The 18,051-nt window shown below is 39.1% G+C and overlaps 1 protein-coding gene across 4 annotated transcripts in view; it reads left to right on the forward strand.

The window, feature by feature from the left end:
- GPAT3 (glycerol-3-phosphate acyltransferase 3) overlaps nt 1-18,051 on the forward strand; it is a 60,917-nt gene that overhangs the window by 17,376 nt on the left and 25,490 nt on the right. The window lies entirely within an intron of this gene.

Raw genomic sequence — 18,051 nt, forward strand, 5'->3', positions numbered from 1 at the left:
TGTAGTAGCCAACCAGACCTGTGAAGGTTGATGACTGAATTTGGAAGAAAACCAAGGGATGATTCATGTGACAGTTAATTATTAGGAGGAAGAAGCCATCCCTCTTTCTCGCCATATCCATAAAAGATGGAACAAAAAGACTGGCTTACATTCAAGTAAAATGTTATATGTAAGAAAGAGCTCCTTAGCAAAAAATGATCATAAAACTGGGTCAGGCTACTAGGTAGATTTCACAGAAAAGTTTTACACATAGAAGGGACAGTTGAGAATTTGGGGAAAGGCATGGATTATATAACAAAACTCTTTTTAGTTGTTAGCAGTGCCTTGTCATCTTGGTTGTAATAAAATCCGTATACAAATTTTAAGTTTTTCAGTTTTTAATCTGTCCTTCGGTAGTATTTGCCTCTGTAACATTGTTACCTGTTTGTGGGCCACTGGCTCCATAAGCAGAGAAAACGAGAAAGTTCTTCATCAGTTCTTTATTCCGCCAGCAAGTAGCAGCACGCTTCAAGCCCGCTACACCTTTTCTCCCCTCTCTAGGGGTTTTTTTTTTTTTTTTTTTTTTTTAAAGATTTTATTTATTCATTTGAGACACAGAGATACAGAGAGAGAGCATGAGCAGGGAGAGAGGCAGAGGGAGAAGGAGAAGCAGGCTCCCTGCTGAGCCAGGAGCCTGATGTGGGGCTCGATCCCAGGACCCTGGAATCATGACCTGAGCCGAAGGCAGATGCTTAACCATCTGAGCCACCCAGGCGCCCCTCTAGGGGGTTTTATAATGGCATTTCCCAATCTTCTCTGTTTCCTTGCTGAAGCTCTTGGGGCAGGATAAGTTTCTGAATGAAGAAGAAGGTGAGGGGCCAAGGTACCAAAGCATGCTTGGTACCCAGAAGGCTGGGGAGATGGGTGGCTGATAGTGGTGGTTCTGTTGAGGATTGGCTCTTGGGGCTCAGGGAAAGGAGACAGCCTGTTGGACTTGTGATTAGACAGAGTCCTTTTCTTGGGTTGGAGTAGGAGGAAGCTACGGTATTACAGAATTAACATGTAACATGACTCTGTGGCCTAGTGATGTCTGCATACCCTGGGGATGTGCAAAACCCTTAGGACCTTGTCTTGGTGTGCCAACCTCAGTAGTCTGAAAGCTCTCCTCTGTACCTCCTTCACTGACTTTTCTAGGTCAGGGGCCTGGTGTTCCTGCTTCTCTTCCTCAGAGTTCTGTTTCCCTCAAAGCTCGGGCTGGCTAGGGAAGGACATTAATTCCCTGGAGTCCTATTTTGTTGTCTGAAGGTTCCTCAGGGAATAAAACCTGTAGAGCCCTTATGTCTCCTGTAACTTCTGGGGACACCTGGTGAACAAAAGGAAAGACTGGGGCGTGGTCTGCTTTTCTGTTAGGGTCGCAGAGCCTTCACCCTGTCTTGCTTCAGTGTTTCTGGAATTGATGGGCCTTGCCTCTGTGCTTCTCTGGTGTTGTGTGCTGGGCAGCCCGCACTTGCGCACTTCACTGGGAAACGGAGCGGACCGGAAAGCCCGAGTGTGGTAAGGTTTTTGTTTAAGTTGGTATCTGTAAGTGTATCATGCAAATATATCACTTCCTCTTCCTGCCTCTGCAATGATGTTGGTACAAATCTACTCAATTAAATGAACATCCTCATTTTCAGTGACTCATATGTTCACGACAGCGAGTTATTTGCCAGTCACTGGCCAATCCACATGACTTCTCCCCAGCAGATCTCAAGTGTGTGAGGCCAGCAGGCATGATGAAATCCCAGCGTGTGTTCAGCCTCTCATGCTCATCTGACGTTGTATACAACGAGCCCGTGCCTAAGATCGCTAGTCGGTAGAGAAGCGTGTGTATTGGGGTACCTATTCAAGGAGAGAGAAAGGCAGGCATTCTGTAATCAACAAAAAGAACTAAAGTCCTTTTTTTCTTAAGGGAAGCCATGGCCTTCCATAGGATAAGCCACCCCTTGGGTCCTTTAGTATAAGCTTGTTTTAGAAACTTAGAAATGACATTTCATAAGTTTGATATAACTTGTTTTTTTTTGTTTTTTGTTTTTGGTCTTTGCTTATAAACAATTAAGACAGTGCCTGCATCATGTAATGGATGGAGTTGGTAGTTCATGGGCTCAAAGAAAACAAAAAAAAGGGGAAAATGGAGTTCTGCTGATGTAAAGAATTTTGAATGATTTTAGGAACAGGGGTATCAGGTGGAAGAAATTGTAACCAAAAGCGGGAGGGTAAGAGAGCCCAGGAAACATTAGGGGCCCAAGGACAGCTTTAGTTTGGCTGGGGCTAGAATGAGTGAAAATGAGTTGGAGGTAGGAGTTGAGATTGGATAGATATTTAGGTTTAAGTCCTAAAAGGCCCTAAATGCCAGGCTAAGAAATTACTTCCTTAGGTGAGGGGATCTCAAAGTTTCGGGAAGGTGAATCTGGTAGTTTTGCAGAAGTGGGATTAGACAGGAAGAGGGAGAGGGAAGTGGAGAAAGGAGAGATGGTAGATGGCAAGCCATTCTGGAAGGTAATGGGACCTTGATTTGCAAATATTGAACCACCCTTGTATTCCAGGCATAAATCCCACTTGATCCTGGTGAATGACGTTTTTGAATGTATTGTTGGATTCGGTTTGCTACTGTTTTGTTGAGGATTTTAGCATCTCTGTTCATCAGAGATACTGGCCTGTAGTTCTCTCTTTTTGTGGTGTCTTTATCTGGTTTTGGTATCAGGGTGATGCTGGCCTCATAGAATGAATTCTGTAGTTTTCCTTCCTCTTCTATGTTTTGGAATAGTTTGAGAAGAATAGGTATTAACTCTTCTTTAAATGTTTGGTAGAATTCACCTATGAAGCTGTCTGGTCCTGGACTTCTGTTTGTTGGGACATTTTTGAATACCAATTCAATTTCATTGTTGGTAATTGGTTTGTTCCAGTTTTCTGTTTCTTCCTGTTTCAGTTTTGGTAGTTTATATGTTTCTAGGAATTTATCCATTTCCTCTAGGTTGTTCTATTTGTTGGCATATAATTCTTCATAATATTCTCTTGCAATCTTTTGTATTTCTGTGGTGTTGGTTTTATTTTTCCTCTTTCATTTGTGATTTTACTTAAGTCCCCCCCCCCTTTTTATTGATGAGTCTGGCTAGATGTTTATCAATTTTTTAAAAAGATTTATTTATTTGAGTGAGAGAGAGAGAGAACAAGCAGGGGGAGAGGCAAAGGGAGAGGGAGAGAAAGAATCTCAAGCAGGCTCCACATCCAGTGCAGAGCTCGACACAGGGCTCAATCTCATGACCTGAGATCATGACTTGAGCTGAAATCAAGAGTTGGGACGCTTAACAGACTTAGTCACCCAGGTGCCCCTAGGTGTTTATCAGTTTTGTTGATCTTTTCAGAGAACCAGCTTCTGGTTTCATTGATCTGTTCTACTGTTTGTTTGTTTTTTTTTTTAATTCCAATTTCATTTCATTTAAATGAAAATAATCTTTATTATTTCCTTCCTTCTGCTGGTTTTGAGTTTTGTTTGTTCTTTTTCTAACTCCTTTAGGTGTAAGGTTAGGTTGTTTATTTGAGATTTTTCTTGCTTCTTGAGGTAGGCCTGTGTTGCTATCAACTTCCCTCTTAGAACCACTTTGCTGCATCCCAAGGTGTTGAACCATTGTGCTTTCATTTTCATTTGTTTCCATGTACTTTTTTTTTTTTTTTTTAAAGATTTTATTTATTTGACAGAGAGAGAGACAGTGAGAGAGGGAACATAAGCAGGGGGAGTGGGAGAGGGAGAAGCAGGCTTCCTGCCAAGCAGGGAGCCCAATGTGGGGCTGGATCCCAGGACGCTGGGACCATGACCTGAGCCGAAGGCAGATGCTTAACGACTGAGCCACCCAGGTGCCCCTCCATGGACTTTTTTATTTCTTCTTTTATTTCCTGGTTAACCCATTCATTGTTTAGTAGCATGTATTTAACCTCCATGTATTTGTGGTCTTTTCAGATTTTTTCTTGTGGTTGACTTCTAGTTTAGTAGCATTGTGGTCAGAAAGGATGCATCATATGACTTCGATCTTTTAACGTTTGTTGAGGTTTGTTTTGCGGCCGAATATGTGATATATTCTGGAGAATATTCCATGTACACTTGAAAAGAATGTGTATTCTACTGTATTAGGATGGAATGTTCTGAATATATCTGTTAAATCCATCCAGTCCAGTGTGTCATTCAAAGCTATTTTTTCCTTATTGATTTTCTGTTTGGATGATCTGGCCATTGATGTAAGTGGGGTGTTAAAGTCCCCTACTATTTTTGTATAACTATTGATTAGGTGCTTTATGTTTGTTTTTTAACTGTTTTATGTATTTGGGTTCTCCCATGTTGGGTGCATAAATATTCACAATTGTTACATCTTGTTGGATTGTCTGCTTTATTATCATGTAGTGTCCTTCTTTGTCTCTTGTTACAGTCTTTCTTTTAAATATGAATATTGCTACCTGGGCTTCCTTGTGACATCCATTTGCATGATAAATCTTTCTACAGGTCATGGGGCCTTGCACAAGAGCAGTGGGTTGTGGAGAGATGGAATGACTTGGCAGCCATATAAAGTGTGAGCCTTGGGGAAGAAGTCAGGCTACTGGTGCACATTGGGGAGTTATTTACGGAGGGTGAAAGTTGAAATGGTGGATTTAGTGAACTCACAGAATGAAAGACATTTACAAACACTAGAGAAAAATTCATAGGAAAGGGACAGGAAAAGATAAACGGACAAGACAAGAATCAACCAGGGAAGAAAATAAGAGCAGAAGGAATGGAAACTGAGGGAAGAGAGAATTCTAACTTTATATTTTTTCTCTCCTCATTCCTCTGCTCACCGATACTCTTTTGTGCTATATTTTTCTCCCAAGAATAAAAGATGTCATCTACCAACTCCTTTTCAGAAATAAAATCTTTGAATGCCTTCTCTGTAAACTGCTTTTCCATGACTTATACACATGAGGTAGGGGGTTATCAGGGACTTCTAAATCTAACCTAGAAAATAAGTATTTTGGGGTAAGATTTAAAATGCAAGGGTGACACTGGTTATGTGGAAAGTGGTTATAGTCAAGTTTCACTTTGTTTTGTCTTTACAATTTTGAGGACACGCTGAGCCATCAGACTGATGTGATTCTGGGACAGCTAGCAGATGAACACACAGGATACGTGTCTGCAAGTTCTTGCATCAATGTTTTAAATTTGGATTTATACATCTTTAAAAAATATTTTAATTTTTTTGCATAAGTAATACATTCACATTGTATACAAATCATAGTAATTTAAAAACATGTGCTTTGATAAGTATAGCTTCCACCCATTGCTTTCTACCTCTACTCCCTGTTAGTTTCTATGGATTGTTGCAGTGTTTCTTCATGCTATTGCAAACATCTATTATAATATAGATGTTTGTGATTTTTTGACTTACTAATACCAAAGACGACATACAGTAAACACTATTCTGAGCCTTGTGTTTTTCACCTATATCCTGTTGTCCTTTCCATTTATTACTTAGAAAGTTTCTTCTTTTTTAACAAGAAATTTCATTTGAGTGCAAATGGTTCTTTTTAACTGTGGTTCTAGACCATTTGCTGTTAAAGTATGCTGCAGGGGGCGCCTGGGTGGCTCAGTCGGTTAAGTGTCTGCCTTCGGCTCAGGTCATGATCCCGGGGTCCTGAGATCGAGTCCCACCTCGGGCTCCCTGCTCAGAGGGGAGCTTGCTTCTTCCTCTCCCTCTGCCTGCCACTCCCCGTGCTTGTGCTCTCTCTCTCCCGCTCTCTCTCTGTCAAGTAAATAAATAAAATCTTAAAAAAAATATGCTGCAGTATTACATTAACATGTAATTAATTAACATGTAACATCAATCTGTGACACGAATGGATTGTTCTGTCAAAGAGCATTTGTAATTTTGACTGATGTTGCCAAATTGCCCTTCATTAATGGTTTGTACTATTTGTACTTTCACTAGAAGTGTATGCCAAGTGCCTGTTCCCCAGAGCTTCACCAAAGGTATAAATTTGTCCAACTTTTGGATTTGTGCCGATCTGGTGGGTGAGAAGTAGAAACTCAGGATAGTCTTAATTTGCATTTCTGTTATAAAGAATGATTTTGTACGTGTTTCATGCTTAAGGGACATTTGTATTTCTTTTTCCTGGGAACTATCTCTCACTTCTTTTGGCTATTTTTTTCTGTTTCTTCTGGATTTCTTTCTTTCTTTTTTTTTTTTTTTTTACGATTTTTTTAAGAGAGAAAGAACACAAGTGGGGGTGCGGGAGGGGCGGAGGGAGAGGGAGAAGCAGACTCCCCCCTGAGCAGGGAGCCCAATGTGGGGCTTGATCCCAAGACCCTGAGATCATGACCTGAGCCGAAGGCAGATGCTTAACCAACTAAGCCACCCAGGCACCCCATGTTTCTCCTAGCTTTCTGTTTCACTTTGATTTCTAGGACCTTCTCATATATTAAGGTGGTAAACTTTTGTCTGTGAGGAGATACAAATATTTCTTTCAGTTTGTGATTTGTATTTTTTCTTTGCTTATCATACTTCTTACTATGCAGATATTTTTCATTTCTCTGTAGTCAAATTTATGAATATTTTCTTCTTATAGCGTCTGGATTTTGAGTTTTTTAGTAGAAAGATTTTCCTTCTGCCAAGTTTTAAGGGAATTCTCCAATGTCTTCTTTGATTACTTTTGTGTTTTTTTTAAATATTTAAATCTTTGATTCTTTTATTCTGGTGTATTTGTCCAGATGGCTATCCAGTTGTGGAAAAACCCAGTTATAAAGTTCATCTCTACGCAACTGATTTGTAGTGCATCCTTAATTTCCTATATTTGTTTGGATCTATTTCTGTACTTTCTATTTTGTTCCATATGTTTACTTGTCTTCTTATGTACCATCATGTTGTTTTAATTATTGTTTAATAGCTTAATAGATTTAATAGATTGTTTTAATATCCAGTAGGGATTATTGTCCTCATTGCTTTTCCTTCACAGAATAAAGTTTTTCTCAGATAAGTTTTGCATACTTCCTCTTAAATTTATATTTCTGGTTGCTGTTGTAACTGGAGTGGCTTCTTTCAGCATATCTTCTAACTGATTGTTGTTTGTATATTGAAAAGCTTTCGATTTTATTTTTTTTGTTCATTCATTCATTCCAAATTTTTATTTAAATTCTAGCTAGTTAATGTACAGTGCAATATTAGTTTCAGGTGTAGAATTTAGTGATTCATCATTTACATACAACACCCGGTGCTCATCTCTGTAAGTGTCCTCCTTAATACCCATCACCTAATTAGCCCATCCACCCCACCTCCCTTCTGGTAACCATAAGTTTGTTCTCTGTAGTTAAGAGTCTGTTTCTTGGTTTGCCTCTCATTTTTTCCTCCTATGTTCATTTGTTTTGTTTCTTAAATTCCATATATGAATGAAATCATATGGTATTTGTCTTTCTCTGACTTAATTCACTTAGCATAATGCTCTCTAGCTCTCTCCATGCCCTTGCAAATGGCAAGATTTCATTCTTTTTTATGGCTGAGTAATATTCCATTGTGTATATATACACATCTTCTTTATCCATTCATCAGTCGATGGACATTTGGGCTCTTTCCATAGTTTGGCTATTGTTGATAATGCTGCTATAAACATTGGGGTGCATGTACCCATTCAAATCTGTATTTTTATATCCTTTGGGTAAATACCTGGTAGTGCAATTGCTGGATCATAGGGTAGTTCTATTTTTAACTTTTTGAGGGACCTCCATACTGTTTTCCAGAGTAGCTGCACCAGTTTGCATTCCCACCAACAGTGTAAGTTCTCCTTTCTTCGCATCCTTGCCAACATATGTTGTTTCCTGACTTGTTACTTTTAGCCATTCTGACAAGTGTGAGGTGGTATCTCATCAGGGTTTTGATTTGTATTTCCCTGATGATGAGTGATGTTGAGCATCTTTTCATGTGCCTATTGGCCATCTGGATGTCTTCTTTGGAAAAATTCCTATTCATGTCTTCTGCCTATTTCTTTACTGGATTATTTGTTTTTTTGGGTGTTGAGTTTGATAAGTTCTTTAGAGATTTTGGGTAGTAACCCTTTACCAGATATGTCATTTGCAAATATATTCTCCCATTCCATAGGTTAACTTTTAGGTTTTTTTTTTAAAGATTTTATTTATTTGACAGAGAGAGAGAGAGAGCACAAGCAGAAGTAGTGGCAGAGGGAGAAGTAGGCTCCCCGCTGAGCAGGGAGCCTGATGTAGGGCTCTATCCCAGGACCCCGGGACCATGATCCCAGCTGAAGACAGACACCCAATCGACTGAGCCACCCAGGTGCCTCCTACCTTTTAGTTTTGTTGAATGTTTCCTTTGCTGTGCAGAAGCTTTTTATCTTGATGAAGTCCCAATAGTTCATTTTTGTATTTCTGTGGTATTTATTGTTATTTCTCTCTCTCGTTTGTGATTTTATTTGGGTCCTTCCTCTTTTCTTTTTGATTAGTCTGTCTAGGGGTTTATCAATTTTATTAATTTTTTCAAGGAACCAGCTCCTGGTTTCATTGATCTGTTCTATTGTTTTTTTTAGTTTCTTTTCTTTTTTTTTTTTTTTAGTTTCTATATCATTTATCTCTGCTCTAATCTTTATTATTTCCCTTCTTCCGCTGGCTTTCGGCTTCATTTTTTGTTCTTTTTCTAGCTCTTTTAGTGTAAGGTTAGGTTGTATATTTGAGATTCTTCTTACTTCTTGAAGAAGGCCTGTATTGTTATACTTCCCTCTTAGGACTGCCTTTGCTATATCCTGAAGGTTCTGGACTGTCGTGTTTTCATTTTCATTTGCTTCCATGTATTTATTAATTTCTTCTTTAATTTCCTGGTTAACCCATTCATTCTTTAGTAGGATGTTCTTTAACTTCCACATATTTATTTGGTCTTTCCAAATTTTTTTTTTTTAAGATTTTATTTATTTGCGAGAGAGAGAATGAGAGACAGAGAGCATGAGAGGGAGGAGGGTCAGAGGGAGAAGCAGACTCCCTGCTGAGCAGGGAGCCCGATGTGGGACTCGATCCCGGGACTCCAGGATCATGACCTGAGCTGAAGGCAGTCGCTTAACCAACTGAGCCACCCAGGCGCCCTCCAAATTTTTTCTTGTGGTTGACTTCTAGTTTCATAGCGTCGTGGTTAGAGAATATGCATGGCATGATCTCAGTCTTTTTGTACTCATTGAGGCCTGATTTTTGACCCAGGATGTGATCTGTTCTGGATAATGTGCCATGTGCACTTGAAAAGAATGTGTACTCTGCCGCTTTAGGGTGGAATGTTCTGAATATATCTGTTAGGTCCATCTGGCCAGTGTGTCATTCAAGGCCGGAAGGTTTTTGATTTTAGGAAGGTAGAAGGATATAAAAGTAAGAATTCTCATACCATAGATTTCTTTTTTTTTTTTCCAGATAAGTAATTATTTTAGCTTCAAATAGTGATGGTTTAATGACTTCTTACTCAACTTAGTTTGTATTTTCTTTCTTTTCCAGCTTATACTTCATTTCTTTCCCTTGTTTAGTTGTGTTGGCTGCTGCTCCAGTCCAGTGCCGGATGCCAGTGGAGCTGGCTGCCATCTGGCTGGGGACAGGCTGTGGGGCCTTCAGTGTCTTCCCAGTATGCCCCATATGCCTTTGATCTAGCTCTCCAGCTTATGTTACGGACTTGTTGATTCTTGTTCTTTTAAATCAAGAATGAAAGTAGACTATTTTGTGCTTCCTTCAACATCTTTGGTGATGAATATATTTTTCCTCCCTTAGGTGGATGAGGGCGAATTTCATTAGTAGCTTCACAGTTGAGTCACCTTCGCCTTTATGCACTAAACGCTGGCTGGTCATAATGTGGTGCTGGAAACTGTGTGCCAAAAGTGAGGGTAGGCTTTTTGCAATTGGTCCTTGAGGTGAGGGTATTAGCTACCTACTTACTTCCTTCTTCCCTTCCTCCCTTCCTTCTTAGATTTCAAGGTTTGATAGAATTTCTAGTAAAATAGTATGGGCCTGGTGCTTATGGGGGGGGGTAAAGTTTTTTTTAACGCCCCACACTTTATTTCATTTGTACAAATGAGTCTCTTTAGAGCATTCATCTCTTGGTGTTAGTATTAGCAAAGGTTTTTTAGGTAGAAAGCTACCCATTTTGCCAGATTTGTATTAAAGTCATTCATGTAGAACTTTGTGCAAAGTTGTTTCTTATGATTTTTATAATTTTCTGTTTATGTTATTTCTCCTTTGTAAATTCTTATTTTGTATTACATGGGGCTTTCTCCTCTGCCCCTATTTTGCTTTAATTAATTGAATTAATTGGTGGGGTATATCAGTGCTTAAAGCAAACTTTATTTTTTTCATGTAAAAAAATGAAATAAAATAAAAAGTTGAATGTCACTCTTAAATGTGCCAACTGGGGAAACATTGCCAGGGGGAGCATGAGTAGTTTCATAACTAATGCTTTTTTTTAAACGAGGCAATCGTGATCGAGTACCTCTTAGGAAACCAAAGGAGATGCTAAACCAGCATTTATTCTGAGCACATTTCACATATATGACAGGTCATAAGAGTTGTGCTGATTTTGCCCCCTTTTCTTTTTATGGGCCTATCATATGGCCTATGATAATCTGGTTTTTCTAAAGTAGTTTTGCTGCTACAGGGACACATGTGAAACTTCTATGTAGTGAGGTTTTTTTCATTTTGCTTGTATTCACATTTTTAAAATTTTTCTCTTCAATCTTCCACTTTCAAAATTAAAGAAACTTCAGATCTTAAAACAACAACCAAAAGATAACCTAGCCAACAGCAACCCCCTAAGGAGTATATTGCTGATTCGATCATCAAATAGATAATATATTATCAATAGTAGGTGAAATTAAGCAGAAAGATGTTAATGTGTGTCCCTGAACTCCCAGTGTTCTAATACTTATTGGTCATAACTTGGTTCTCTTATCTTAAGTATTTCTCCTTTTTTTATTAAAAAAATTTTTTTAAGACTTTATTTACTTATTTGAGAGACAGAGAGATAGCAAGAGAGAGAGAGAGCACGAGCAGAGAGGAGAGGGAGAAGCAGGCTCCCTGTGAGCAGGGAACTGGACATGGGGCTTGATCCCAGGACCCTGAGATCATGATCTGAGCCGAATGCAGATGCTTAACTGACTGAGCCACCCAGGCACCCCAAGTATTTCTCCTTCTAAATCAATTTAATTTACAAGGTGAATGATTTATCACAGATCTGTTGCTTGTAGCAACAAAATGACAATATGATTCAGAAATGAGGGCAAATGCAAGTTTTGTGGGTGCTTGAAGCTTATACAATTTGGAGATTCTCTTTAGGTAAAAGAATATGCAGAACTAGGTGTGGGACCTTGGAAGGAGCCATGCAGGTGAGGAGACCAAAGATGAACCTTATTGGCTTCATGGTCAATCTACTCTAGGCTCAAACCTAGAGTCATGGGTGAGGGTATAACAGGCTGTTGGGACCAAAAGAGATAGAAGCTGTTTCCTAAAAACCTTCGCAACATCAAGGGTGATTATCCTTTCTAATCCTTGACTGACCTGCAAGATGCAGGGGGCAGCTGATTGTGCCTCGGGGAGGACTTGAAGAGCAAGGATACTGGCAGGAACGTGTGTGTTGAAGTCACAAGAGTCGTAAGTTGGACAGAAGAGCTTCCTCGGACAGCTTGGACCTGGGTGAACTTTAGAACTGGGGAAGGAGCATCAAGTGGGCTGCTGCCTAGGCTGGTTTTTGTTGGGCTTATCATGGGAAGGCACAGAGACCTAATGAGATGTGTTCCAGGCTCTAAAAGATTCCTGCCCTAGTTTAAAAAAAAAAAAGTGATGTGGGTTACAATTATCTGGGAAAGATGAGGAAGTGTAAGTCCAGTTAATGACAAGTGCATGTGCAGATTAATGATAGATGGGGGCCACATAAAGGTTTTCCTACATCCAAGTTCCATTCCTTCCCTCAAAGGCAGGAGAGACACTAGTAAGAACTGTTACTCAGGGCTTTCTCTTTAGCAAGGTGAACTGGGGATGGACGTGGAGTCGATGGGAAAAGTCTTACATATTTGGGGCTTGTCAAAAGGTAGGTGTTGGACAGAGTGATGTGGAATTTGAAGCTATAGGATGTGAGGAAGCAATTAGTTTTGGAGTCACAGAGTTGGTTTCAAATCCTGGTTCTCTTCCTTATTGTCTTTGTGGCCCTGGGCAAGTTACTCAACCCTACTGAACCTTAGTTTCCTCATCTGTAAAATGGGGGTAACAGACAAAACCTCATAGGATTCTGGGGATTATGTCAGTGTAGGTGTCAAGGGTTTAACACAGTCTGGCATCAGAAAACATTCAATAAACGTAAGTTGTCTTCTAGTTTAGAATAGGAAATGTAAAAATATTTATGGGAAAAAAGGTATGATTTCCTAGAACCTCTAATTGGGATTATAGCTACAAATTGTGGCAACTCTTAAATGTAACATTTTTCTGATTTTTAAAAAATGGAGGCACAATTAACATATATTAAAATGCACAAATATCAAGTCTTCAGCTAGATGTATTTTTGGGTATTTATAGACCTGTTGAAGAATCTGTTACAGTCCCTCTAAAGAACACAGCCCAGATCTCAAAAGCTCTCTCAAGCCCCTGCCATATGTAGTGCTCCATCCCTGGGACCCTGCTGGAACCTCTCGTGATTTCTGTCATCCGTTAGTCTTTCCTATTTTTGAAATTCACATAAATGGAATCATACGATAGATGCTCTTTGTACCTATTTTTTCACAAAGTAGCATATTTATGAGATTTCTCCATGTTGTTGCACGACTCAGTGAATTTTAATTGCTGTGGAATTCCTTTATTCAAATACATCATTTGTTTATTCGTTGTCATGTTGATCGACATTTGGGTTGTTTGCAGTTTTTAGCCAAGAGGAGTAAAGCCGCTATGATCACTGTTGTGAGCCTATTTGCTTGTTTTGCTGGAGGACATACCTCAAGGGGAATTGAAAGTCATAGGGTAAGCAAGTGTATGCTTAACTGTAGAAGAAACTGCTAACTGGTAATCCAAAATGGGTTGTACACCCAGAGCAACGTGTGAGTTCTGTCCACTTGCTGCCTAGCTTCTTCAACACTTGGCATTTGGGGCCTTTTTAATGATAAGCATTTTGGTGGGTATGTAGTAGTATCTCATTTCGGTTTTAAAAAAATCGCACTTTAAGTGCTTTTCTCTCACTATGTAATATAATACATACACTTTATCGAAAAAGGAGACATTGTAGATGTATAAATAAGAACATTAAAAATCACCCATATGAAATCTTTTTATGCAAAAAAAACCTAATATTTTTCCTTTCCTTTTTTTTTTTTTTAAGATTTTATTTATTTATTTGACAGAGAGAGACACAGCGAGAGAGGGAACACAAGCAGGGGGAGTGGGAGAGGGAGAAGCAGGCTTCCCGCCAAGCAAGGAGCCCGATGCGGGGCTCGATCCCAGGACCCTGGGATCATGACCTGAGCTGAAGGCAGACGCTTAGACCTTAATGACTGAGCCATCCAGGCACCCCCCCTAATATTTTTCTTTCTGAGTGTCATTAGGTTAGAAGTGTTTTTGAACTTATGTGTGTAACTACAAGGAAAAAGCATTGTGCTTATCTCCTTGAAACTATCCTGTGCTTCAGAACTAATTGTATTTCCTTATAGTTTTGTTTTTTATCCATTCATGTATATATTTTTTTTTTTTTAGTATTGTACTGAATGTTATTTTTTTTTATTTTTTTTATTTTATTTTTTTTTTTAAAGATTTATTTATTTATTTGACAGAGAGAGACATAGCGAGAGCAGGAACACAAGCAGGGGGAGTGGGAGAGGGAGAAGCAGGCTTCCCACTGAGCAGGGAGCCCGATGTGGGACTCGATCCCAGGACCCTGGGATCATGACCCGAGCCGAAGGCAGACGCCTAACGACTGAGCCACCCAGGCGCCCCCCATTCATGTATATTTTTAAAAATGTAGTTGACATTCTTGTTCTTGATCTGGGATTGGGCCCTGACATCTGTGTTTTTTATAGGTTCTGAAGATATTTCTTTCTTTTTTTTTTTAAAGATTTTATTATTTATTTGACAGAGAGAGACACAGCGAGAGAGGGAACACAAGCAGGGGGAGCAGCAGAGGGAGAGAGAGAAGCAGGCTCCCCGCTGAGCAGGGAGCCTGATGTGGGGCTCGATCCCAGGACCCTGGGATCATGACCTGAGCCGAAGGCAGACGCTTAACTGACTGAGCCACCCAGGCGCCTCCCGAAGATATTTCTGATGCACAGCCGTGCTTGAGAGCTGTTGAGTTCAGCTCCTTTTCCCTCCTTTATATTTCGTGCCTGGCTCTCTCTCTACAGTGGCTGACTGACTGATTAAATGAATGAATGCTTTTGATTTAGATGAGGAAATTGATTTCCAGCTAAATTGACTTCTCAAATGAGTTTCAGAAATAGATTTTTTTAAAATATAGCATTCATTCACAGATCTGTACCTCTGAAACAAATAATGCAATATATGTTAAGAAAAAAAAAAAAAGAAGAAGATAGCAGGAGGGGAAGAATGAAGTGGGGAAATTGGAGGGGGAGATGAACCATGAGAGACTATGGACTCTGCGAAACAAACTGAGGGTTCTAGAGGGGAGGGGGGTGGGGAGATGGGTTAGCCTGGTGATGGGTATTAAAGAGGGCATGTTCTGCATGGAGCACTGGGTGTTATGCACAAACAATGAATCATGGAACACTACATCAAAAACTAATGATGTAATGTATGGTGATTAACATAACAATAAAATAAAAAAATTAAAATATAGCATTCATTTTTAAGAAGTAAAGAGAATAGTACAATTAATCTCCTTATACCCATCACCCAAATTCAGCAAGAATTTACATCATCTATCCTTTTTTTCAGTTTTTCCTTTGTGCCAGTATTTTTTAATTAAAATTTTAATTACAGGGGCGCCTGGGTGGCTCAGTCCTTAAGCGTCTGCCTTCGGCTCAGGTCATCCGGGGATCGAGCCCCACATCGGGCTCCCTGCTCAGCAGGAAGCCTGCTTCTCTCTCTCCCACTCCGCCTGCTTGTGTTCCTTCTCTGGCTGTGTCTCTCTCTGTCAAATAAATAAATAAAATCTTTTAAAAAATTTTTTTAATTATAGACGCAGTATGTGAGCAATATAGAAAATTAGAGAATACAGATAAGGGATCAGAAACACCATATTCTCACCTTAATGTGTATCCTTTTATGGAAGCATTTTAAAACTAATCCTAGATAGTATGCCATTTTACCTTCAAGTACTTCAGTGTATACATCTCAAAAAACTGACTTTTGTTTTAAATATAACCCTGACACCATTGTTACACTTAACTAAGTTAATAGCAATAAACTGGATTTTTAAAAAAGTACTTAGGAAGGAGAGCAGTGGTAATCAGGAACACAAAGGATTCACTGCGAAATAAGCACAGTCAAATTGCCTAATTTACATGCCAGAAATTATGCTTGACTAATGGCCCAAGGACTTTTTTGCACATGTTGTATTTAGAGTTTAGCCTTGCACCATTACAGCTAAATTTTTGTGAACAAAGGTGACAAAAAGAGGGCTGGAAAGCTGTGCAGTTAGGTGACTATGTAGTTGATGGACTGATGGATGTATTAATCTGTGTGATGATTGATGGACAAGAACAAGGACAGGGACTGCTGGTCTGGGGGATCCGTCCTAGGCCCTTAGTTGTGTGAATAGTGTAAAGACCTTTCAGTCTCTAACTACATCCAAGTGATTGCTTGAATGTGGGTCTGTTCCTCTGGAGCTTGACATTGAATATTTCTGTTCTTAAAGCCAGCAGCATTGGTCCCCCCCTCCCCGCCCCCCAGCCCCATGCAGTTAATCTTTACAACTACTTTACCTTGGTCTCTTCTTTAATCACATTGGTGGGTCAGGAAGGGTTTTGGGGCATGGTCAGGGTAGAAATGTAGGCCTGGCTTTCTTGCCATGGACCAGAGCCCCTCAGAGGAGCTCCTCACACCAGGAAAAGGCCTTCACTACCAGTGGTTGGTTCCCCCACAGATAAACTCCTCTCTGCCCACTTGCTTAGGGGGGTATGAACTTTTTTTTGTTTATAATGGAAGAAGTATTTATTTAATCCTATAGTGGATAAATCACTGAAAAGGGATTTACAGATACTGCCTCCTTTGATTATTTTTTTTTAAATTGTGGTAAGAACACTGAACATGAGATTTATCCTTTTAACAAAATTTTAAGTGCTTGATACAATATTGTTAAGTATAGGCAATACTGTACGGCAGATCGCAAGTAAAATTTTTTAAGAATTGAAACTTAACAGACACAGGCAAGAATGTAAAATTATAAATGTACAACTTAAGGATTTTCCCAAAGTGAACTTACTCATGTGCCTCTCATTTTGATCAAGAAATAGAACATTACCAGTACCCCTGAAAGTTCCCAAATACCCCCTCTAAGTCACTACAGGACAAGGAAGTGTATTTTTGTTAATTCCAAACCAGATTTAATTAAAAAATTTCTGGTAGAAACAGTGCTAAAGGAGATTTATATTTCATGTACTACTACTATATGATCACCTATATTTTTGGGTTAGTTGGGCTTAATTCAATCAAAGTTTCCAGGAGAGAGTGTGTTTTGAACTCCGAGCTTCTGACTTTTGGAATACAGCCCATTGGCAGGTTAAGGATCAGCTCCTCTATGTAAAGCCTATTGTATACACTTTTGGTCTGTAGTGGACCCTAATTTTCCCTAACTGCTGACGTAGAAAGCATGCTTTACATCTGGAGGATGGCAAAACTACTGTGATTTATAAATGGGCAGTCATTCCAAGAGTTCACTCAGCTAATTTAGAGTTAATTATATTTGAGATGGTTTTAACTTCGGCCTCTATTTCTTTTAACAGGCTTTTCATATAAACTGGTATTATTTATGTACCATGACTTGCTAAAGGCATAGGGCACAGGGCAGCTTGTGTAATTAATCTCTCATATGAGAAAGAGATAGTTTTTCTCATTTTATTTTCATCCAAGTATGGACCCTGTCGGGTTCACCAGAGCATTCGGTATAAGGACAAAGTTCAAATGTTTATGGCTTTACTGTTTTGAACCCGACTTATGAAACAAAAGGAAATGTTGCCTAGAGTCAGGGTTTTATCAATTTAAGAAATGTGGATCGCTCTGAAGGGTCAGGACTAATTTGTTAGTGATAAAACTAGGTTTCCTTAATGACAGTAAAAACTGATATCAAAACAGTGTCTGTGCCAGTTAAATCTGATCTGTATTTATATCTATACTTTGAAGACTTAGTCTACTTACGAACATTTCTTGATGCCAAAAGAAATATTTCCTCTTTTTCTTTCTAACCTGTACTTTGATGCCTGATACATAGTGAGTGTCCCCTATATGTTGACGGAATTAAATATTTTTTTTCTCTCAGAAGGTATGCTTAGGGTAAGTTGAATCAGTAATTCTGACCCTCAATAGTCAATATAATTAGGGAAGGAAGTAATATTATGTATCCAGTAGTGCTTCTTTTGACATCGAATTTTATAATAATAGCCATTTTCAGATTTTGTGTGCCTAATGAAAGAGCTCCTAAGCTGGCACCAGCTCTCTGACAATACAGATTTTCCTTTTAGGAACAGTTGTCAGTTCCATGTAACTTTTTTTGTTGCCGTTAGAGCACATGTGTAGCCACTACTTAGTTTAATAAATAAAACTTTATAAAAACAATTAAAATCTTCCGTGTATCGCTCCCTGATTCCATTACCCTGTCAACCCCTGAAACTACTACTTTGATTTTCATGTTTATTATTTTTGTGCATATTTTCATACTCCCCCTATACTTGTATGTGTCCTTAAACAACACATAATATTTATTGTTTTGCATTATTCAGGCTCTATAAGAACATCACCTTCCACGTATCAATCATCCTGAGTTGTTTGTTCATGCTGATGTTTGCAAATTACCTAAGTTGGTAAATGTTCCAGTTAATTTCTTTTAGCTCTTGCGT

The sequence above is a fragment of the Halichoerus grypus genome, chromosome 3, assembly GCF_964656455.1.
Source record: "Halichoerus grypus chromosome 3, mHalGry1.hap1.1, whole genome shotgun sequence".
NCBI classification, from domain to species: domain Eukaryota; kingdom Metazoa; phylum Chordata; class Mammalia; order Carnivora; family Phocidae; genus Halichoerus; species Halichoerus grypus.